Source organism: Hypanus sabinus, unplaced genomic scaffold, assembly GCF_030144855.1.
Source record: "Hypanus sabinus isolate sHypSab1 unplaced genomic scaffold, sHypSab1.hap1 scaffold_47, whole genome shotgun sequence".
Taxonomy (NCBI): Eukaryota; Metazoa; Chordata; class Chondrichthyes; order Myliobatiformes; family Dasyatidae; genus Hypanus; species Hypanus sabinus.
In genome coordinates this window covers 1,759,187-1,783,169 of record NW_026781341.1, presented here as the reverse complement: position 1 = coordinate 1,783,169, position 23,983 = coordinate 1,759,187, and positions in this window count along the sequence as shown.

Here is a 23,983-nt window from a genome sequence, read left to right as displayed (position 1 = left end):
TGGATGGAATCACCTAATTGTGTTCCTGTATCTTATGTTTTACCATGACTGAATGATGGCTCCTTCTTATCCCATATCATTTTGTGATGTGTGTGGGTCAATAAAAGGTTGTTCACTGAGATCATTATATCTGCCTTCAAAATTTAAATATCAGTCAGTTTTGTTCTTAGTAACATTTAGTAGACAAGCTTGGTCCCGTGCTTCATTATCTTTTATGCTAATGTTAGACCTGCGGTGAGAGATTTATTTGAAAAAGAACCCCAACTGGAGGCAAACCACTACTGAAGACGAGGGAACAGCAACAAGTGAACCAGCCCGAGGACTGACAGCATCAACTGGAGAGGACTCTTCCGAATCGGAGATTCCAGGATTCAGTCAGGAGAAAGTTCGGTGAGTCTCATTTACTCAAACACTTTAGACATTACATGCCTGTACAAAGGAAGGTAGGAAATAGTTGGAGTGAGACTGAATGTGCCCAGAAGAACCAGTTATGTCTCTGTCAGACCCAGTCAAAATCACTCCTGGTAATAAGCTCCGAGCAGCACAGCCATTGAAAACCAGTCCATCTCACTCACAGAGTTTACTCAGTTCAAGATCTTGCATCTCCTGAAGTAGCTTCAGGTCAGTTCTGAGTAGGGAGAGGGAAAGAGAGGGGAGTATTTACGCGGACTGTCTTTCAAAAAGAGTAATTGTTTGAACTTGCTGCAAACTCTCCACCCATACCCTGTACTTTCTTAACCAAATTATTGACCTAGATGACAAGTAACAATGGGCGTAACCCCAGGGAACGTCACTAAGCTCGGGAATGTAGTTCAAGAAACAGCCTCTCACCCTCTGCTTCCTACCAATTATCTGTTTGCTGTCCGGCTTGGTCCCGGCCCTTTCCCACTGCAACCAGCCATCGACTGACACAAACCCGAGATCAACCCCTTCTTCACGTCATCTGAAACGGAAACATCCCGGCATTAGCTGCGGTTGGCATCGTGCTGTGACCTGCAGTAGGTCCCCTTATGCGGTCAAACTCCCCACTGTCCGAAATGGAGACCCGAACAGTATGCGGTCAAACTCCCCGATGTCCGAAATGGAGACCCGAACAGTATGCGGTCAAACTCCCCGCTGTCAGAAATGGAGACCGGAACCGTACGTGGTCAAACTCCCGGCGTGGAAACGTAATCTCACGGTGGATTTGTTCGGTGACTTGTGAACATACATGATTTACGATCGCGCAAGTGAGTACTGAATAAAAAGATAGTCAAACAATTCTAATCAGGCACACCATCTGTTCGCCTTTCCCCCTCACTCCAGGCTACATACACTGGCCCCCTCATCACTCCCTCCTCCCAGTCCCTCTTCATTATCCGGCCCTCTACCCCAGCCCTTACTTCATTCTCCCTCTCGCCGTCACCATCTCGCCTCTCCCTCACCCCTTCCTTATCATCACCCCTCTCAATCATCCTTGCTTCCTCATCGCCTTTCCCCCCTTCTCTACCCCTCTGTTACACCCCTATTCGACTAGTCTCCCACTCTCTATCACCCCTTTCCTCGCTTTCTACTCTCACCACTGCCTCTACTCCTCTATTGACAAATCGTACTCCTCTCTCGTCTCTCTTCATCTCTTCACTCTCTCATGCCTCTTTTCATTTCTCACACTCTGTCCATCTGTTTATCTTACTCTTCCATTCTCTCTCCCATCCCAAAATCCCTGTCCCTACCCCTATCACCCGCTATCCCACTCCCAATCTCAGTCACCCTCTGTCTTCCCCTCTCCATGTCCTCCTCTCTCATGCACCCTGTCACCTCACTCAAAATCGTCTCTCTCACCTCTGCCTCTCTGTAAGCTCCTCCATTTCTAACCCTCTCCCTCTCAATCTCTCTTCCAATGTCTTACCCTCTCCCCTTGCTCTCCCATGCAATCTCCCTGTTGGCACCCGTATCCCACACTCTTCCTCTCTCTCTCACCCTCTAAATGCACCGCTCATCCTAAGCTGTCCCCACTTCGCTCTCTCTCACTCTCTCTCAACCCAACCCTCTCCTCCCTCCTTCCCTCTCTGCCTCTCTCTCCCTCCTTCTCGTCACACCCAGCGCTCTCCACCTCATCCCATACTGTACATACATCAACAGTACTGAAATGCCAAGTGCCGTTTGTAACTGGGATCTTTCTGGGTTCCAGATCCTCGGTAATGGTCTTTGTATATGAGGATCAACAGGATCCTGGGGTCCGAGTCCATAAGGCACTCAGAGCAGTTACGCAGGTTGACTCTGGGCCTTCATCAGTCATGGGATTGAGTTTAAGAGCTGAGAGGTAATGTTGCAGCTATATAGGACCCTGGTCAGACCCCACGGAGCCTTGTTTTCAATTCTGGTCGCCTCACTACAAGGATGTGGAAACCATAGAAATGGTGCAGAGGAGATTTACAAGGATGATGCCAGGATTTGAAGAGCAGGCGTTATGAGAATGAGTTGAGTGAACTCCGTCTTTTCTCCTTGGAGCGACCTGGGAGGAGAGGTGACCTGATAGAGATATACAAGATAATGAGAGGCATTGATCGTGTGGATAGTCAGAGGCTTTTTCGCAGGGCTGAAATGGATAGCACGAGAGGGCATACTTTTAAGGAGCTTGTAAGTAGGTACAGAGGAGATGTCAGGGGTAGTTTCTTTTACGCAAATGGTGTGCGTGGAATGGGCTGTCGATGGTGCGGATCGAGTTGGAAACGATAAGGTCTTTATAAGATACTCCTGGCGGGCTAGATCCGTAGAACCAAAGGACACTACAGCGCAGAAACAGTCCTTTTGGCCTTTCTTGGCTGTGCCAAATCATTTTTCTGCCTAGTCCCACGGACCTACAACTGGATCATATCCCTCCATACCCCTGTCCAAGTTTTTCTTAACTGTTAAAAGTGAACCTGCATTCACCACTTCATCTGGCAGCTCTTTCCACACTCCCAACAGTCTCTGTGTGAAGAAGCCCCCCGCCATGTTCCCTTTAAACTTTTCCCCGTTCACCCTTTAACCATAACCTCTCTTTGTCTTTCTCCCCTGGCGTCAGTGGAAAAGGCCTGCTTGCATTCAGTCTATCTATACCCACCATAATTTTATACACCTCTATCAGATCACCCCTCATTCTCCTACGCTCCAGGGAATAAAGTCTTAACCTATTCAACCTTGCTCTGTAACTCAGTTTCTCAAGTCCCGGCAACATCCTTGTAAAGGTTCTCTTCACTCTTTCAATCTTATTTATATCCTTCCTGTAATTAGGTGACCAAAACTGCACACAATCTGTCTCACCAATTTCTGTCTCACAATTTCTGTCTCACCAATGTCTTAAACAACAACATTACATTCCAACTCTTATGCTCAACACTTTGATTCATAAAGCCCAAAGTACCAGAAGCTCTCTTTACAACACTATCTACTTGTGACGCAACTTTTAGGGAATTATGAATCTGCACTTCCCGATCCCTTTGCTCTACTGCACTCCTCAGTGTCCGACCATTTACCTTGTATGTTCTACCTTGGTTTGACCTTCCGAAGTACAATACCTCACACTTGTCCGCATTAAACTCCATCTGCCATTTTTGCAGCCCATTCCTGCAACCCTCTGCAAGCTTTGAAAGCCTTCCTCACTGTCAACTGCACCTCCAATCTTTGTATCATCAGCAAATTTGCTAATGCCACATTATCATCCAGATCATTGATATAGATGACAAAGAACAGTGGACCCAGCACTGATCCCTGTGGCACACCACTAGTCACAGGCCTCCATTCAGCGTAGCAATTCTCCACTACCACTCTCTGGCTTCTTCCATTGAGCCAATGTCTAAACCAATTTACTACCTCTCCATGTATACCTAGCGACTGAATCAACCTAATTAACCACCCATGCGGGACCTTGTCAGAAGCCTTACTGAAGTCCATGTATACAACATCCACTGCCTTCCCTTCATCCACTTTCCTGTTAAGTCCCTGTCTATCACCCTATCTCCTAGTACCCCTTCCAATAATGTATCTACGACAGATGTCAAATTTACCGGCCTATAATTTCCCGGCTTACTTTTGGACCCACTTTTAAACAACGGAACTGCAAGAGCTATCCTCCGGCACCTGACCGGTGGATATCGACATTATAAGTATTTCACTCAGGGCCCCTGCAATTTCAACACCAGTCTCCTTCAAAGTCCGAGTGAATACCCTGTCAGGTCCAGGGGATTTATCTATCCCTTTGCTCTTAACATACCTGTAGAAGCTCTTAGGATTATCCTTCACCCTGACTGCCAAAGCAATCTCATGTCTTCTTTTAACCCTCCTGATTTCTTTCTCAAATATTTTCTTACTCTTTTTGTACTCCTCAAGCATCTTATTTCCTCCCTGTTGCCTATACATGTTATACATATATGTCTTTTTCTTTATCAGAGTTCCAATATCCCTCGAGAACCAAGGTTCCTTATCGTTATTCGTTTTGCCTTTACCCCTAACAAGAACAAAAAAAAATCTGCACTCTCAAAATTTCTTCGTTGAAGGCCTCCCACTTACCAATCACATTCGTGCCAGAGAACAACTTGTCCCAATCTACGCGTTTTAGATTCTTCCTCATTTCTTCAAATCTGGCTTTTTTCCAGTTTATAACTTCATCCCGAGGACCAGATCTATCTTTGTCCATGATCAAGTTGAAACTAATGACGTTATGAACAATGGAAACAAAGTGTTCCCCTACACACAATTCCGTCCACCTCCCCTAGCTCATTTCCTAATAGGAGATCTAATATTACATCCTCCCTAGTTGGTATATCTATATATTGATTTGGAAATCTTTTCTGAACACATTTCACAAACTCTAACCCATCTAGACCTTTAACAGTATGGAAGCCCCAATCAATGTGTGGGACTCCCACACATTTTAGACATCCTGATTTACTTATGTGTTCCCTTGCTTTTCCTATGCTCCATAAGAAACTGCCTGCCAATCCCTGTTATGCAACTCCATTCACTTTGTGCTTCACCAGGATCTCAATATCTCTTGAAATCCAAGTTTCCCTACGGTTTCTATTTTACCTTTTATTCTGACAAGCGCATACCCGCTTTGTACTTTCAAGATTTCACTTTGAAGGCCTCCCATTTACCAAGCACACTTTTGCCATAAAGCAGCCTGTCACAGTCCACAGTTGCCAGGTCCTAGTGTTGATTCCAGGTGTTGATCCATGCCCTGAACACATCCGCCTTTCCTACGCTGCTCCTTGTATAGAAATATACAGGGCTCAGCATATTCACTGCACCATGCTCAACGTTTTCATTCCTGACTTTGTCTGAGGACTGAACAACAACTGCCTCCACAACCTGTCCACTCTCTGTTCTGTTAATCAGACTCCCATTGCCCCTGCACCTTTACTTTACTCCGACCTATCTCCACCTCCCAGCATGCAACTCTATCACCCCTTTGGCTTTCCTCTCCCTGATCAATAAATAGGATGTTCAGACCATTTACAGGCAGAGAGGAATAAATGGGGCACTTATGAATTACATGAAGTTGAAGTGAACTCTTATGAAAGAAATAAAAGAAGACATGAAGTTGCCTAAGCAGACAAGGTGAAGGAGAATCCTCATGGATTCTGCAGATATGTTATGAGCAAAAAGATTGCAAGGGAAAAATTATTCCTCTGGAAGATCTGAATGGTAATCCATATGAGGAGACAAAATAGATGTGGAAGATTTTTTTTCTGCATCCGTATTTACTCAGGAGATGGACACAGAGTCTATAGAATTGAGGCAAAGCTGCATCAACTTCATGGACCCTGTACAGATTACAGAGGTGGAGGGGTTTGAGGCAAATTAGTGTGGATCAATCCCCAGGGCCTGACAAGTTGTTCCATGGGACCCTGCGGAAGACAAGTGCAGAAATTATTGGGGCCTTACCACAGACTGTTAAATCATCCTTAGTGGCAGGTGAGATACTGGAGGATTGGAGGACACCAATGTTGTTCAGCTGTTCAGTCACTCAGCATTCAAGACGAGATAGTAAATTGGATGAGACACCGGCTTTGGGAGAAGCCAGAGTGTGGTCGCAGATGGTTGCCTCTCTGACCAGAGGCCAGGGACTAGTGGTGAGCCATAGGGATCAGTGCTGGATCTGATGTTGTTTGTCAGTAATATCAAAAATCTGGATAATGGTGTGTTTAACCGGATCAGCAGATTTGTAGATCACACCAAGACTGGTCGTGTAGTGGACAGTGAGGAAGACTATCATGGCTTGCAGTGCGATCTGGACCCGCTGGGAAAATGGGTTAAGAAATGGAAAAATGTATTTAATGCAGACAAGTGTGAGGTGTTGCACTTTGGTATTATCTACCAATGGAGGTCTCTCAAAGTGAATGGTCAGGCACGGAGGAGTTTTGTAGAAGGAAGGGACCTGGGAATATATGTACTTAATTCACTGAAACTGGTATCATAGTTAGATAGTGATGGGGAAAAAATTCAGCCCATTGGTCTTCATGAACCAAAGTAATGAAAACAATAAACGGATGTTTTCTTGACTTGTCGAAGACACTGGTGAGGCCCATTTTGGAGTATTGTGTGTAGTTTTGTTCACGAACCTACATGAAAGATATAAAAGCGGTTGAAAGAGTTCAGAGAAAATTCACAAGGATGTTGCCAGGTCTAGAAGACTTGGGTTATTAGGAAACATTGAACAGGACAGGACTTTATTACTTGCAATGTAGAAGAATTGAGAGAAGATTTGATGAAGGTGTACCAAAATTATGAGAGTTATACATGGGGTAAATGGAAGCTTTTTCATTTTTCAAAAATGGGTTTTCCCACTGAGATTGGGGGGAAATACAACCAGAGGCCATGGATTAAGGGTGAAAGGTGAAACATTAAGGTGAACATGAGGGGATACTTCTTGAAACAGACGATCATCCAGGTGTGGAATGAGCAGACAACCTAACTGGTGCATGCGTGCACAACTTCAACATATAAGAGGATTGTATTGGTTCCTGGATGGTCGGGGTATGGGAACAGACTGCTTAAATAGAACAACACAAACTAGATGAAACAAAGGGCCTGTTTCTGTGTTTTACCTTTCTTGATTCTGTGACAAGAACATGAAATAATACTATTATTCATATAATTCATTTTATCAGCCGTGCGGACCAGCACCAAGCATTCCTCCGGGCAGGGAATATTCAGAAAGCTCTAAAACTGTTGGAACTTTAAATTGACAGCAGGTAAAAGAAAATCCCAGCTGCATGTCAACAAAGTCTATTTCCGGGAGAGTGTTTCAGTTACTGTGACGCCAGGAACCCATGCAGCTCAGTGGGAAATGGGGATAATACCCATGGAGAGAGTCAAACTGAGCCACGTCACGAATTGGAGATGGCAGAAATGCCCCATTCTTTTAGAGAAAGGAAGGACATCAGACAGTCTGATGGTCATTCCAGATACCAGCACTGTGCCCAGTCAGGAGATGATTTCTCTGTCCAACTTGGGTTGACCCTCAATGTAACAGTGTGATGTCAGATCACACCTTGGCAACTGAAGTGATCTCATCTGAAATGTTTTCCTACGCCCATTGATGGATTTTGTAAATCTTTTTACAGGTTAAAAACGAGAAGGAATTTGTCTCCAGGAATCTCAAACACGACACGCCAGTTTTGCTATATCTATCTAGATATTTATAAAGTGGAGTCGACCGTCCTTCCTGCTCAGACTGTGGGGAGGGATCAACTAGGTCATCTGACCAACTGGCACGCCCGTCATTTTCCACAGGAGAAAGACCGTTCACCTGCTCACTCAGTGGGAATGGATTCACTCGGTCACCTCAATTGAAGCTACATCAGCAAATTCACGCTGGGCAAGGCCATTCACCTGTTCTGTGTGTGAGAGGGGATTAAGTCGGTCATCCCACCTGTGGACACAACAGTCAGTTTCCACCGGGCAGAGGCCGGTCATCTGTTGAATTTTTTGGGGAAGGATTTACTCGGTCATCTCACCTAATGGCTCTCCACCGAGTTCACACTGAGGAGAAACCGTTCACCTGCTCGGACTGTGGGAAGGGATTCACTCACTCATCCACCCTACTGAGTCATCAGCGAGATCACACTGGGGAAAAGCCGTTCACCTGCTCAGAATGTGGGAAGGGATTCACTCAGTCATCCACCCTACTGAGTCATCAGTCAACTCACCCTGGCGAGCGGCCATTCACCTTCACAGAATGTGGGAAAGGATTCTCTTTGTCATCTCACCTACTGACTCACCAGTCAGTTCACACTGGGGAGAAGCCGTTCATCTGCTCGGACTGTGGGAAGGGATGCACTCACTCATCCACCCTACTGAGTCATCAGCGAGATCACACTGGGGAAAAGCCGTTCACCTGCTCAGAATGTGGGAAGGGATGCACTCACTCATCCCATTTACAGAGACACCAGCGAGTTCACACTGGGGAGAGTTCATTCATCTGCTCGGACTGTGGGAAGGGATTCACTCAGTCATCCAACCTACAGAGTCATCTGCGAGTTCACACTGGGGATAAGCCGTTTACATGTTCAGAATGTGGGAAGAGATTCACTCGTTCATCCGACCTACTGGGTCATCAGCGAGTTCACACTGGGGAGAGGCCGTTCACTTGCTCAGAATGTGGGAAAAGATTCACTCGTTCATCTCACCTACTGAGTCACCAGCGAGTTCACACTGGGGAGAGGCCATTCACCTGCTCAGTCTGTGGGAAGAGATTCACTCAATCATCCAGCCTGCAGAGTCATCAGCGAGTTCACACTGGGTATAAGCCGTTCACATGCTCTGTCTGTGGGAAGGGATTCTCTCTGTCATGCAACCTACAGACACACCAGCGAGTTCACACTGGGGAGAGGCGATTCACATGCTCAGTCTGTGGGAAGGGATTCTCTCGGTTATCCCACCTACAGAGTCATCAGCGAGTTCACAGTGCGGAGAAGCCGTTCATCTGCTCAGTCTGTGGGAAAGGATTCACTCACTCATCCACCCGACTGAATCATCAGCGAGTTCACACCGGGGAGAAGCCGTTCATCTGCTCCCTCTGTGGGAAGAGATTCACTCTGTCATCCAACTTATTGGTTCATCATCGAGCTCACACTGGTGAGAAGCCGTTCACCTCCTCAAAATGTGGGAAGAGATTCATTCAGTCATCCCAACTACTGGCACAACAGGCAGTTCACACTAGTGAGTGGTCGTTGTTATGAATCCCTACGTTTCCTTTGCTGTGAACTGTATTTTATGTTTTATGTGTGTGTGTGTGTGTGTGTGTGTGTGTGTGTGTGAGAGAGAGAGAGAGAGAGAGAGAGAGAGAGAGAGAGAGAGAGAGAGAGAGAGAGAGAGAGAGAGAGAGAGAGAGAGAGAGAGAGAGAGAGAGAGAGTCTGACTCGCAGCTTGTTTAGTTTTAACCGAGGACACAGACACTTAGAGTCAGACAGAAAAGAAGGAGAAGAAACAAAGGAACTAGTGGCCAAGGTTCACTATTTGTGACTTTCCTATGCCTACAAGGGTGGGTTAACTATCGATTCAGCGTAAAGTACATCGAATGTGTGGTGGTAACCTCGTTTGATGCATAGGATCTGATTTGGGGTATCCTGTGAAGATCACTGATGTGTTAAACCTTGCCTGGGTGTAGTGTGGTAATTTAATTGAAGACAATGCCTATTGTGACAAGTCACTTTCGGTGATCATTTGTATGTGGATTTGGAACGACGGATAAAATCTACAGCGACTGTTGTCTCGTTTTACCACCGTGGATCCTGTGGGATTCGACATTATTGCCTTCTCTCGACATATACCCTGGATTAAAAATATCTTTCTCACATCACCTATTCCGTGAATGAACTGAACTTTCGTACTTTACCATCTCAAGACTCCAAGCCTTGATTCCCCTAATATCAATAGTTTGGGAGTTACATTTACACACATATATACACAGTACTCTGTTAAGTTTTGTTTATCTTGCTCAAGTTTCTATATAATAAGTAGATACTAATAAAGAGAGTGTTTTTTTTACAAAAAAAACAGACTCTAGTGTGAACTCTATTGCTGCTGGTTTGTTTCTAAAGTTTTACTGTTCGTAATAAAATCGGGGCCTGCATCCGAAATATGAACACATTTGGGGAGTATTGATTGATTTATTATCGATTTCATTGGGGAAATCCCTCTTGATTTAATTGTGTGTGGAAAATCAGCAGCAGATGCTGTTAGGTTTGTATAAGCGCCAACCTCTGAGGCATTAGAGGATGCCAGACGGATTGAGTTGTTGAGTATTGCTAAAAGGTTAAAACTTGTAAGGTGAAATCGACAATGTGGAGGGATCAGATGCAGAGTGTAATAGCTGAACATTATGTATCTGAGGGTGTGTTTAAAGTGGAGGAATTGGAGGTGTTTCCTGAAAGTAAACCTCGTGAGCTTGAGCTCCCGTAGAAGTTAGAAAAAATAATGATGGAAGCTACAGTAAGACAGAGGCAAGTTGAGGGTAGAGAGGCAGAAACACAGCGAGGAAGCAAAAAGACAGAGGCTGCTCGAGCTGGAAAGGATAGAAAGATTGCAGGAAAGGTATTCTGGTGATAGGTTTGAGGCCAGTCGGGAAGATAAATTGGTACCTGCGTTTGACGAGGCAGAGGTTGTTAAATATTTTCAGCGTTTAGAGAAGGTTGCTCAGAGTTTAAAGTGGCCAAACGAGAGTTGGCCTATTCTCATTTCATTCATTTTTCAATCTTTTTATTGATTTTCCAATAAAATATACAAATCAGAGGAGGTTTTAGCAAACAGATAATACGAAAGATGTATAAACGGCAACAAAAGTATATATTGTGAAAATCAGATAAGTAGTTTTTTTACTGTGTCATGTAGCAGCATGGTCCTGAAAAACTTTGTCTCATTGTTACTATGTACTGTGTCAGCAGTTATGGTCGAAATGACGATAATAGTTACTTGACTTGACTTGAAGTAGAATGTTACACTGTTACAAATATAATCATGAAACCACAACTCCTCTTAACAAATAAAAAAAAAGGCCTATTCTCTTACAAAGTGTGATTAAGGGGTAGGCTCAGCAAGCCTATTCTGCTTTGTTAGTTGATTAAGCAGCTGATTATGACATAGTGAAACAGGCTGTGCTCAAAGCTTACGAGTTGGTCCCAGAAGCATACAGGCAGAAGTTTAGAAATGTAAGGAAATCTGTGAACCCGACTTATATGGAACTTGCTTATGAGAAGATTATGTGTATTACCCAATGTTTCACATATAAAAATGTGAATGATAATTTTAACAGCTTGATAGAGTTGGTTTTAATTGAAGGATTCAAAAGGTGTGTCCCTGATGACATAAAGACGTATTTAGATGAAAAGGATGCTGCCACTTTGCAGGAGTCTGGTAGATTAGCAGATGAGTTTGCTTTAACTCATAAGATTAAGTTTACCTCGAATAAGAGTTTCCAAAAGAGTTGCAGGGATAGCCAGGGTAAACCAGAAATTAAAGTTGTGACTACTGGCAAGAGTAAGGATGAAGGGAAACGGTTGAAGGAGAAATATTCTGGTCTTACATGTTACGATTGCAAGAAAGCTGGTTATATGATGGCTAATTGTTCCGTCCTGAAGAAGAAAAAGCAATGGGACGCAGTCCCAAATGCCCGTGGTCAGTATGTTGAAGCACCTATAAACCCACAGGGTTCTGAACATTCTGATGAGGCTCAGTTACGGACTGAGAGGTCTGACTGAGTTAAGAAGGGGTTCGATCATTTTATGTCAGATAGGTTTGTATTGGTAAATGAAGGGTCAGCCCCGGTACCAGTAAAATTTCTTCGAGATACTGAGGCTTCTCAGTATCGTTTGGGTGGATGCTGCTTGATGTGTCCCCTGTTACAAATCAGTACCCCGAAATAACAGACAGTACACAATATGTGATTAGACGATTGAGCTTTATAATTCTTACTTTGACCATAGCATTATTAAAGAAAATTTAAAGAATAGAAGAAGGGCTGACTCTCTCCATTTGCATCTGCTCATCGCTCCCCGCAAAAGACCGCTGTAATATCTCTTCCAGACTCACAAGAAATAATACCTCTGTCATTGGAAAGCCCCGCACTCCAAAACCCTGTTATCTCTACTCGTAACCTAAACATTGCTGCTACAGAGAAACCATTACCTCAGCAGTGAAACATTACAGAGAGGCCATTACGTGAGCAGTGAAACCTTGTGACGCACTGCCGAGTTCACACTGGCGTTAAAGCTTCAGTAAGCTGCGTGCGGGATATGTGTCCATCACCATTGCTGAATGCAATTTCTGGAGTGACTGTCGGTGATGAACTCTGCAATTATTTCTGCTGCTCACCACACCCAGTTCTGCACCCTGGTCACTGGGCATGGGAGGAGTTTCTTCTGCTGCACATTCAACTTTAATGGGACTGAAGTTTAATATTCTGGATCTGTGACAAATAAGTCAGTTTATTTTAATCTCTGGATTTGGTACTTAGTGAATTTATAACGCAGCTAGTGTACTCAGGCCTGCTGGACCCGGCCAGGGATTCTGTCCCACGACAGTCTTTATCAATCCTCCCCTGTTGTTCATCTGTCACGCTCCTTGTGGTGACGGGTTCCAGTCACCATTCCGTGGGTGAAATTCCCTTGAATTTGCTGCAGACTAAACAAGTCGATCTGATTGCAGTTCTGTCTGAGATATTGTTTGCCCCTCAAATCTCCGGACCGAGGAAGAATGACATAGGGATTTAACCTCCTTATTCGTGGCTCATTTGCACATTATGGGGCATTCTCTCTGCTTCTGAAAGGTTGCTAGAGAACACCACTGTCCCAAAGACTGAAATCGGAATGGGAAACCCTCAGTTTGGATGTTCAACGGACCAGGTTCAGAAACCAGAGGCGGGTCCGCACAAGGTAGAGTTTGGGGTTCTGGACGATGGTCGGGTTAAGAACGTGATGAGGAGAAGGGAATCAGCAGCGGGGCGTGCCAACGAATGACGGAAGAGCAACATTTGGAAGCAGATTGACAGAGAAAATCTTTTGTTTGTCTGACTGATGACACAAACAATGCCTGTGGTGAGGTGCCCCATTGTCTGGAGGCACATGTTGTGTTGAGAAAGGTTATATCTATTGAGGAAGTTGTTCCTGCTTGGTAATCCTATAATATTATATCCGTGTGGATATTTTAGATTATCCTATCTGTAATAATGTATTGATTGTCATATAAAATGTGAGATTCTGTCCCGAACTGGATCAGGCTTGAATTTATTTTGCCATACTGAAGTTATGGTGGTCATTTCTCATTTGCATTTTAAAGCAAGATTGAGGTGAGCGATATTTGCCACTTGATTGTACCTGCGTAAGTAATCAGATTGAGTTAAACTGCTGCAGGGTCCTGGAATATGTTGGACTGCGTCTGGTTTCTCTTGGGATTTTCTGCATTGATTGCCTTCTTTTTTATTGTATGCATTTTTTTTTTCTTTTCGTTGACCACCTTGTCCTGTATTTCCACATGAACCCCTCTGTTTTTGGGAAGAGGTCTACAACTCTCAGTCAGGTGCTTGATGCTTCCTTGTCACCATCGATTCTGCTCAGATGTCTCCCGTGGAGGGTCATACTCTTTCGACTGGTTAATGTTTTCTTCGAGAGTGATGATTTATTTTTCTGAGACGGCCTCTCATTTAAGTTTTCTGGTCTGTATTTCTATTCACGATTGCATTTACACACATGGAGTGCGGAACCCTGTTAATTTTTTATGAAAATATATACTTAAAAGTTTCATCTGACTGTTGTGTGATTGTTTCTCATGTGTGTTGTTCTTCTACCTCCTTCTGTCCGAGGTAGTTGCTAATCTAAGTGGCTCTGACAGAAAATAGACTTTCCTAAAGTTGTCATTTCAGTTCTTATTTATCTTCGTGAATTTTACTGATTGAAATAGAACCAAGATATTTCCATTAAGAAGTCAATATCGATATTGCTGACAGTGTTTATTGCCTTTGTTGTATTTGTTAACTATTGAGCTCTATTTGGCAGGTTATTTTTTCGGCCTTGAACTAAATTTTCACCAAGCTTTCCCCTACGTCCCACTATTTTCTATTTTCTTTGCTTGTTGATTTTATTTTGAAACGTGGGTATCAGGAGTCCCAAAGAAGGGTCTTGGCCCTAAATGTTGATTCCCATCCATAGATGCTGCCTGACTTGCTGAGCTCCTCCAGCGCATTGTGTGAATTTTTCTAGATTTCTAACATCTTCATCCTGTTTCCCAAATACTTATGTGTCTCTTGAAATAACAAGCCGGTTGAAGGCTGTGTGGCTGTGTTGTTAAAATATTAAATAAAATCAGTAGAAAGTGTAGAAGGCTTAGAAGGTGTGGAATCTTTGTGGGTAGAATTAAGGAACAACAAATGTGAAGAAAAAAAATCCCTGATGGGAATTGTATGCAGATCCTCAAACAGTAGTAAGTATGTGGTCCACAGATTACAATGGGAGATAGAAAATGCGTGCCAAAAGGGCAATGTTACAATAGTCATGGTGGATTGTCATGCAGGAGATTAGGAATATCAGGATGGTGTTGGTCTCAAGAGGAGGAATTCCTAGAGTGCCTACAAGATGCTTTTTTAGAGCAGCTCGTGGTTGAGCCTACTTGGGAATCAGCTATTCCTTATTTGGTATTGTAATGAACCGGAATTAATTAGGTCACTGAAGTTCAAAGAACCCTTATGGGCCAGTGATCTTAATACGATCAAATTCACCCTGACATTAGAGAAGGTGACATTAATATTACCCTGACATTAAAGTCAGAGGTGGAATTTGAGAATTTGAGAGCAAGACAGAAGAACTGGTCAAAATTGATTTGAAAAGAACACGGGCAGGGATGAAAACAGAGCTGCAATAGCTGGAGTTTCTGGAAGAAATTAGGAAGGCACACGATATATACATCACAAAGAAGATGTAGTATTCTGAAGGTGACAAAGCCGTGTCTGCTAAGAGAAATCAAAGACAATACAAGAAACAAAGAGAGGGCATAGAGCAAGAATTACTCGGAAGTTAGAGAATTGGGAACCTTTTAAAAACCAACATAATGCAACTAAAATAATTAAGAAGGAAAAGATGGAATACATACGTGAGCTCGGCAGTAATATTCAAGAGGATGCCAAAGTTTTCTTCAGGTACATATACTGTGAAAGACAGACAGAATTGGAAATGCAGCCACTGGAAAATAATGCTGGAGAAGTAGCAATGGGGTGGAGGGGCAAAGGGATGGCAGATGAAATGAGTAAGTATTGTACATCACTCTTATCCGTGGAAGACCCTGCCAGGAATATGGAAGCCTCAGATATCAGTGGTCAGAATGTGTAAAGTTATGTTACACTGGAGAAGGTTCTTGGGAAACAGGAAAGGTCTGAAGGTATATAGGTCACCTCGAACAGATGGTGTACACTCCAGGGATCTTAAAGAGGTGGCGGAAGAGATGTGGAGGCATTAGCAATGAGCTTTCAAGAATCGTTAAGAAAATTATATTCTAAGGAGTTTTTGTTTCCTTCTTTACTCCCACTCTCCCAGTTTCACCTATCACCGATCACTTCTTCCATCCCTTTCACCCCAACACTTCTCCCTCTGACGTCTCATCCCTTTTTCCCCCAGTCCTGATAAAGTGTCTCGTCCTGAAACGTCGACAGTTTGCTATTTCCCATATATGCTGCCTGGCCTCCCTAGGTTCATCCAGCATTTTGTGTTTGTGTTGCTTGGATTTCCAGCGTCCTCAGATTTTCTCCTGTTTTTGATAAAAAAAAACAAAAGCGGGGTCATATAACGTTGCAAGAAAACAGTGGGATGTTAGAGGATTGGAAAGCTTTCACACAACCAACAGGAGACAACCAAAAATAGAACACTGGAGAGACAAGATGAAAAATTAAGGTAAGCGAGCCAATAATATCAAGTATCAAGAGCTGTTCATATATATAAATAGTAAAAGAGAGGCGAGTTGACATTGTACACTGGAAGATGATGCTGTGATAGAGCAAAGAAATAGCGGCCGAAGTATTTTGTGTCATTCTTCACTGTATAAGACCATAATACATAGGAATAGAATTAGGCCATTCAGCCCATCAAGTCTGCTCCGCCGTTCTATCATGGTTGATCCCGGTTCTCACTCAACCCCATGCACTTGCCTTCTCGGCACATCCTATAATGCCCTGACTGATCAGCAAACTTTTAGCTTCTGCCTTAACTGTACCCACCGCCGTCTGTGTCAAATAATTCCACAGATTCACTGCTCTCTGACTAAATAAAATCCTCCTTAACTATTTTAAAAGATCGCTCCTCAGTTTTGAGGCTGTGCCCTCCTTTATGTCTATCACCAGCATACGAAAAGTCCGGTCCTCAATCACCGTACGTAGACTTTTCCACTGTCGGTGGATTTCAAACGCTTCTCATAACTTAACCCCTTCATTCCCGGAATGATCTTCTTGAACATCCTCTGGACTCTCTCCAACGACAGCACACGTTTTCCGAGATATGGCTCCCAAATGCTTTAAGTGTGGCCTACAAGGGTCACAATATAATTACAGAAGAGCAGAAAGTGTGCCGTGATGGTGTGAAAATAAGTAAAGATAACTGATAATAGAATCTGTAATTCTAAATCAAGCCCGAATGAATACCTGAAAGCTTTCATGTGGTTATGTTGACTACCAAAAGTTATTTAATTCTGCCCCACACTAGAGAAACGTGTCATTTGGACTGCATAACCGCAGAGCATTAAACATAATGAAAGGTGCAGTAGAGCGAGTCGAGCAGCAAGTTCCGATACACCTAATGGGTGGAAATGAAACAGATAAACACCTGGGATATCATACTGTAAAAGAATTGGATTACAGTGTGATAAATGGAAATAAATCACTTCAGGGATTAAGAAAATGCGCCAGAAGGAGCACAATAGCGAAAGCATTACAAAGGCAACACACAGTTTGGCCGCAACCACGTTATATTTGTTTTTCGAAACAGATCTGGAAAACTGATAAAGAAAAATAACAACTGACGTGCAAAGTTTAGAAAACCCTATATACACGAGCGCACTTACCTCGGACGGAGGCGGAAGAAGAATAACAGACGCAATAAGTTTACACACTAGTCAGATGAAACTTCGAAAGATAACTTTTCATCAAGGAAGACAGGTTTTAGCAATCAACGCGAGCATGTGGAATTCTGATATGGATACCACACCATTAAAATTAAATGCAAGCACAGTATAGAAAAGATGACAACATTATCACTTTGGAAGAAAGAGATATCCAATGGAAGAACATGACCCTCGGTGGAGGACATCCCCACGATCTGAACAGAGTCGATGTCGACAAGGAAACGTCGAAAGTTTGGCTCAGAGTTGGAGAACGTTGCTCAGGAAAGGGGCAACACGAGGTGGTGAACTCTGAACCAATATAAAATACAGAAGAACAACAAATTCAAGCTGACAATCTCACGAGAAAGCAGAAACAATCAAACGCAACACAGGATCCTGCAGCAGATTAACAAGGGTATACGTGCTATCGTAGGGACAGAAATGTGGGCAGAGGGGGTGGGGTGGCCCCGTTGGTGAGGAATGAGATTCAGTCCTTTGCAAGGGGGGGGGGGGACATAGGGTCAGGAGAAGTAGAGTCTGTGTGGATAGAATTGAGGAACAGTAAGGGCAAAAGGACACAAATGGCTGTTGTCTACAGGCCACCAAACAGTAGCATGGATATTGGGTGCAAGTTGAATAGGGAGTTAATATTGGCATGTGGCAAAGGTAATGTCGCAGTAGTTATGGGGGATTTCAACATGCAGGTGAACTTGGTGCTGGACCACAGGATAGGGAGTTTGTAGAGGGCCTGCGGGATGCATTCTTGGAACAGCTTGTACGAGAGCCGACCAGGGACAAGACTATTCTGGATTTAGTGTTATGTAATGAACAGGATTTGATATGCAATCTTGCAGTAACGGAGCCATTAGGAGGTAGTGATCATAATATGATAAGCTTTTATCTGCAATTTGAGAAGGATAAGGGCAGATCGGAGGTGTCAGTGTTGCAGTTGAACAAAGGAGACTATGGAGCCATGAGGGAGGAGCTGGCCAAAGTTGACTGGACGGATAGCCTAGCAGAACAGACAGTAGAACAGCAATGGCAGGTATTCTAGGGAATAATGCACAAGGTGCAAAATCAGTTCATCCCCCAGAGAAGGAAGGATTCCAAGGGGGGAAAGGGGCCACAGTGGTTGACAAAGAAGTCAAAGATTGCAGAGAATTAAAAAAAAGGAAATATGACACAGCTAAGGGAGGACAGGTGATTGGGAAGTTTTTAAGGAACAACAGAACTTAACTAAAAAGACAATACGGGGAAAAAATGAGGTACGAACGCAAGCTAGCCAGGAATATAAAGGAAAATAGCAAAAGCTTTTTTAGGTATGTGAAGAGAAAGAAGATAGTTAAGAACAATGTTGGGCCCTTGAAGAATGAATTGGGTGAAATTGTTATGGGAAACAGAGAAATGGCAGAAGAATTTAATGAGTAGATCTGTTTTCACTAGGGAAGACACAAGCAATCTCCCAGATGTATGGATGGGCCAAGGACATAGGGATAACAAAGGAAATGAAACAGATTGATATTCGGAAGAAAACGGTGATGAGAAGACCGATGGGACTGAAGTCTGACAAATCCCCAGGTCCAGATGGTCTGCACCCTAGGGTACTAAAGGAGGTGGCCCTGGAAATTGCGGATGCATTGATAATCATTTTCCAATGTTCCTTAGATTCATGGCCAGTTCCTGAGGATTGAAGAATGGCTAATCCCATTTTTTAAGAAAGGAGGGAGGGAGAACTATCGACATGTCTGCCTGATATCGGTGGTGGGAAAGATGCTAGAGTACATTATTAAGGAAGTAATCGTGGCATATCTAGATAGCAGTGATATGATTGGGCCGAGCCTGCATGGATTTACCAAGGGTAAGTTATGCTTGACTAAACTTTTGGAGATTTTCGAGGATGAAACCAGGAATTTAGACGGGGGAGATCCAGTGGATGTAATGTACATCGATTTTCAGAAGGCATTTGATAAGGTCCCACATAGAAGATTGGTGGGTAAAATCAAAGCTCTGGGCATCGGGGGGAAGGCATTGACATGGATAGAAAACTGGTTGACAGATAGAAAGCAAAGGGTAGCGATGAATGTGTGTTTCTCGGAATGGTAACTGGTGACGAGTGGGGTGCCGCAGGGCGCGGTATTGGGAACACAGCTGTTTACCATTTACGTTAACGATTAGGATGAAGGCATAGAAAATAACATCAGCAGATTTGCTGATGATACTAAGCTGGGTGGCAGTGTGACATGTGATGAGGATGTTAGGAGAATTCAGGGTGACTTGAATAGGCTGGGTGAGTGGGAAGATACTTGGCAAATGGCGTTTAATGTGAATAAGTGTGAGGTTATCCACTTTGGGAATAAGAACAGGAAGGCAGATTATTATCTGATCGGTGTAGAGTTGGGTAAGGGAGAAATACAAAGAGATCTCGGATTCCTTGTTAATCAGTCAGTGAAGGTGAATGAGCAAGTGCAACAGACAGTGAAGAAGGCTAATGGAATGTTGGCCTTTATTACAAAGGGAATTGAGTACAAGAGCAAGGAAATCCTTTTGCATTTGTACAGAACCCTGGTGATACCACACCTGGAGTATTGTGTACAGTTTTGGTCTCCAGGGTTACGGAAGGTCATCCTGGCTGTAGAGGAAGTGCAGCGTAGATTCACTAGGTTAATTCCTGGGATGTCTGGACTGTCTTACGCAGAGAGCTTAGAGAGACTGGGCTTATACACGCTGGAATTAAGGAGATTCCGAGGGGATCTGATTGAAACATATAAGATTATTAAGGGATTGGACAAGATAGAGGCAGGAAATATGTTCCAGATGCTGGGAGAGTCCAGTACATGGTTTGAGAATAAGGAGTAGGTCATTTAGGACAGTGTTAAGGAACAACTTCTTCTCCCAGAGAGTTGTGGGGGTCTGGAATGCACTGCCTCGGAAGATAGTGGAGGCCAATTCTCTGGATGCTTTCAAGAAGGAGCTAGATAGGTATCTTATGGATAGGGGAATCAAGGGATATGGGGACAAGGCAGGAACCGGGTATTGATAGTAATTGATCAGCCATGATCTCAAAATGGCGGTGCAGGCTCGTAGGGCCGAATGGTCTACTTCTGCACCTATTGTCTATTGTCTATTAACTCAGTTTGATTACTGGTACAGGGGAAATCAGGTGGCAAGCGTCATTCACCAAGTTCTCGCTTTAAAATGCCAACCCATAAAAGGCAGCGCACGTTACTACAGAGAGACCCTGATCCAGTTTGAGAGTCGGAGTCCTACAATTACATTAAGACCGGTCCATTATTACAGACAGGGCTGATACATGATGCCCGTCCGGATAAAGAAGTGACAACAACTTATAACAATTCCAGAGACACACAACTTCCATAAATCAAAATGAAAAACCCGGCAATGTGCTGACTTGAAAGAGAAGATTGAAATGCATTGAAAATAATCAGGGTATAAGACGATAAGACAAAACTGCATGGTGAATTCTATCATGCTATGATCACTTATCCCGAAGAGTTGCTTTACCTTAAGATCTACAATCAACTTCTGTTCATTGCACAACACCGAATTGAGAACAGCTGATCCCGCAGTGGGCTCAACCAGAGCTGGTCGAAAAGCCATCTCGGAGGCATTCCAGAAATGCCCCCTGTTCGGATTTGGCACCAACCTCATTTTCTAAATCTACCTGTATGTTGAAATCGCTCATGATGATCGGAACATTGCCCGCTTGGCATGTATTTTCTATCTCCCGTCGTCATTTTCAAACCACATCTTTACTCTGGTCTGGACGTCTTTATATCACTTCCTTCAGGGTATTTTCTTTATTTTCGCCGTTTGTTAGTTCCACCCACATGATTCAACACCTTACAACACTATGTCACCTATTTTTTATGATTTGATTTCATTTTGTTTTTACCAACAGAGCCACACCAACCCCTCGGCCTATCTGCCTGTCCTCCAAGTACAAAGTGAATCCTGGGACATTAAGCTCCCAGTTAAAATCTTCTCTCAGCCACTGTTCAGTGATGCCCACAACTTCTTACACGCCGATATGTAGCTGTGCTGCAAGTTCATCTCCCTTATTCCATATACTACGCGCTTTCAAGTATAAAACCTTTAGTCCTGCATTCACCCTTTTCGATTTTGTCCACCTTTTGCATTGCAACATCCTGTTGATTGCAATTTTGCCCCATGATCAGCGTCTCTTTGTTAAGAAGTCTCTCTACCCACTGGCTCTGTAATGCGACCAGTTCATCATCTGCACGATCAATTCGGTTCCAGTCCTCCGCTAGATTAGCTTAGACCCTCCCGAACAGACATTGTCTAGTTTACATTGTCCAATAGTAATATTCACAACTGGTCTCATCCCAATGACACCATGCATTAGTATTAAACAATTAGACTTACACGGCAATAGACATGTAAATCTCCAGAGCCACGATACTAAACAACTCCAGAATAAGTGTCCTCGGCTACGCACATACAGCAAGTTGGACCAGCTTGAGCTGAAAAAAAAACTAAATAAAAATCAGAATGAAATACTTCATTATGCTTGAGATAGACGGGGTTGGTAATGCTGATTAACTCCCAATACATAAAAATTCTCTCAATGGCGTGATTCCAAAACAACCTCGGAGTTGTCAAACCCGTCTAATCAAGTCCAGCTGCTGACCTTCACATGAGGTTTAACTGCTGAGCCCGGCGGAACCATTTCTATTGACAGGATGAGGAGCAAAGGCGGCTCACCATGGCTTCGGACGGATGGGGCTTGTCAGCCGGGGTTGGCACTCATCACGTGATGGAAAATTCTGTTCTCGAACCTACGACAATACCCAGTCCTGGGGAAAGCTTCGGTAGCAAACTACGAGGAAAAGTCCGGAGCAACAGCTACACGGCAAAAGCGTGCTCTGTGGATTCTGTTGTGATGGCTTTCATATTGTCTTGTGTATCAGGGAGAAAACTCGGTCGCATCATCCACGGTCGACACTGGTCAATGGAGGGAGTCAATAAAAATGCAAAACAGTAAATAAAAAAATAAACAAACAAATAAATGAATGAATGAATGAATGAATGAATGAATTAATTAATTAATAAATAAATAAATAAATAAAGAAAGAAATAGATAGATAAATAAATAAATAAATAAATAACTACGTACATACATACGTAGACAGATAGATAGATAGATAGATAGATAGATAGATAGATAGATAGATAGATAGATAGATAGATAGATAGATAGATAGATAGATAGATAGATAGATAGATAGATAGATAGATAGATAAATATAGGTAGATAGGAAGTCAGATAGATAGGGAGGTAGATAACTTGATAGATGAATACATCACATCAATATTAGGAGAACATGACTTTCAGAGCCATTGAAAGTGTGATCATCGTTGTGGAATCTGTTCAGTTTTGCGGTGAGTGAAGTAATCCGCGTTGTTTCAGGTGCCTGATGGTCGGAGTGAAGAATTGTTCCTATACCTGGTCTTGCGTCTCTGTCCGATGGCAGCCGGGTTAAAAGAGCATCACCTGGAAGGTGGGCGGTCATGATAATGCCTTCCGCTTCCTTGTGACGTCACACGTTGTAGATGTGTCGCTAGTTTCCTGTGTTTTCACCTGTCGGGTTTGCAGGGTTTTCCTGTGATGGGATGGGATGCATCCACTACCTTGTGCAGGTGTTTCCGTTCTACGGTATTGGTATTCCCATACCGGGCCGCCATGCAACCGGATCAATACTGCACTCAGAGCTGAGATTTACAGCGCAGTCCAAGCCCAGATTAGCAAACTAAAGGCAAACTGCTCATTATTCTATAACTCAAAATAAAATTTCAACATGCTTTCATTCTCATAATCTGCCGGCGTATTGGTTCCACCGCATTTAGGTCTGCCGAGGTCTGGCACGGGTCAGGTGCCTGAGAACTGGATGGTTGCTAATCTATTCTGTTACTTAAGAAAGTTTCTGGGACTAAGTCCTTGAACACGACGTCAGAAGTTGGTACATTATTAGCAGATATTCTACTTGATCGAATATGTAAATTTTTGGTTCGACCGGGACTGATTAGGTCTGTGCGTGTTAGGTCGTGCCTGACCAATCTTACAAGGTTTTTCACGGAGGTTACCAGGAAAGCTGATGAAGCAATTTCAGTGGCTCATGTCCGCCTAGACTTTAGAAAAAGCCTTTGTCAATTTCGGGCCTGAGAGGTTGGTCCGGAGTGTTCCGTCTTTTGTCACTGTGAATGCGGTAGTAAATTGGATGCAACATTAGCTGACAGCAGGGGTTCTCTTCCTTGTATCCACGGACCCCTCGGTTAAACGTAGGGATCCATGCAATAAAAATATTGGAACCCCTGTCCTAGAGGCAGAATCCAGAGGGTGGTAGTAGGTAGTGGCCTCTCTAACTGCAGGTCTGTAGTTACTGGTGTAACGCAGGTGCTGCTCTGGGTTCATTGTTCTGTGTTATATAGATCAACGATCTCACTGACAGTCTGATAAGCTGAATCTGCAGATTTGCGAATGATCCCGATATTGGATGAGTGGTAGACAGCGAGAAAGGCTGATGGTCTTGAATACAGGTAAGTGTGTGGTGTAGCACTTTGGGAGGACAAACCGTGATAGGACTTATACTGTAAAAGGGGGGAGTCATTGAGTACTGCGGTATAACGGGGGACCTGGGAAACTGATCCATTATCCCTTGAAGGTGGCGTCTCAGGCAGATAGGGTTGTAAAGAGAACTACAGGCACATCGGCCTTCAGACATCGAAGCGACGAGTACAGGGGCTGTGATGCTGTGCTGAAGTTGTATAGTTGGTGAAGCCTAATATCGGGTATAGTATGTGTTCTGGTCACCGAACCTGCATGAACGATATCAATATCTTGACT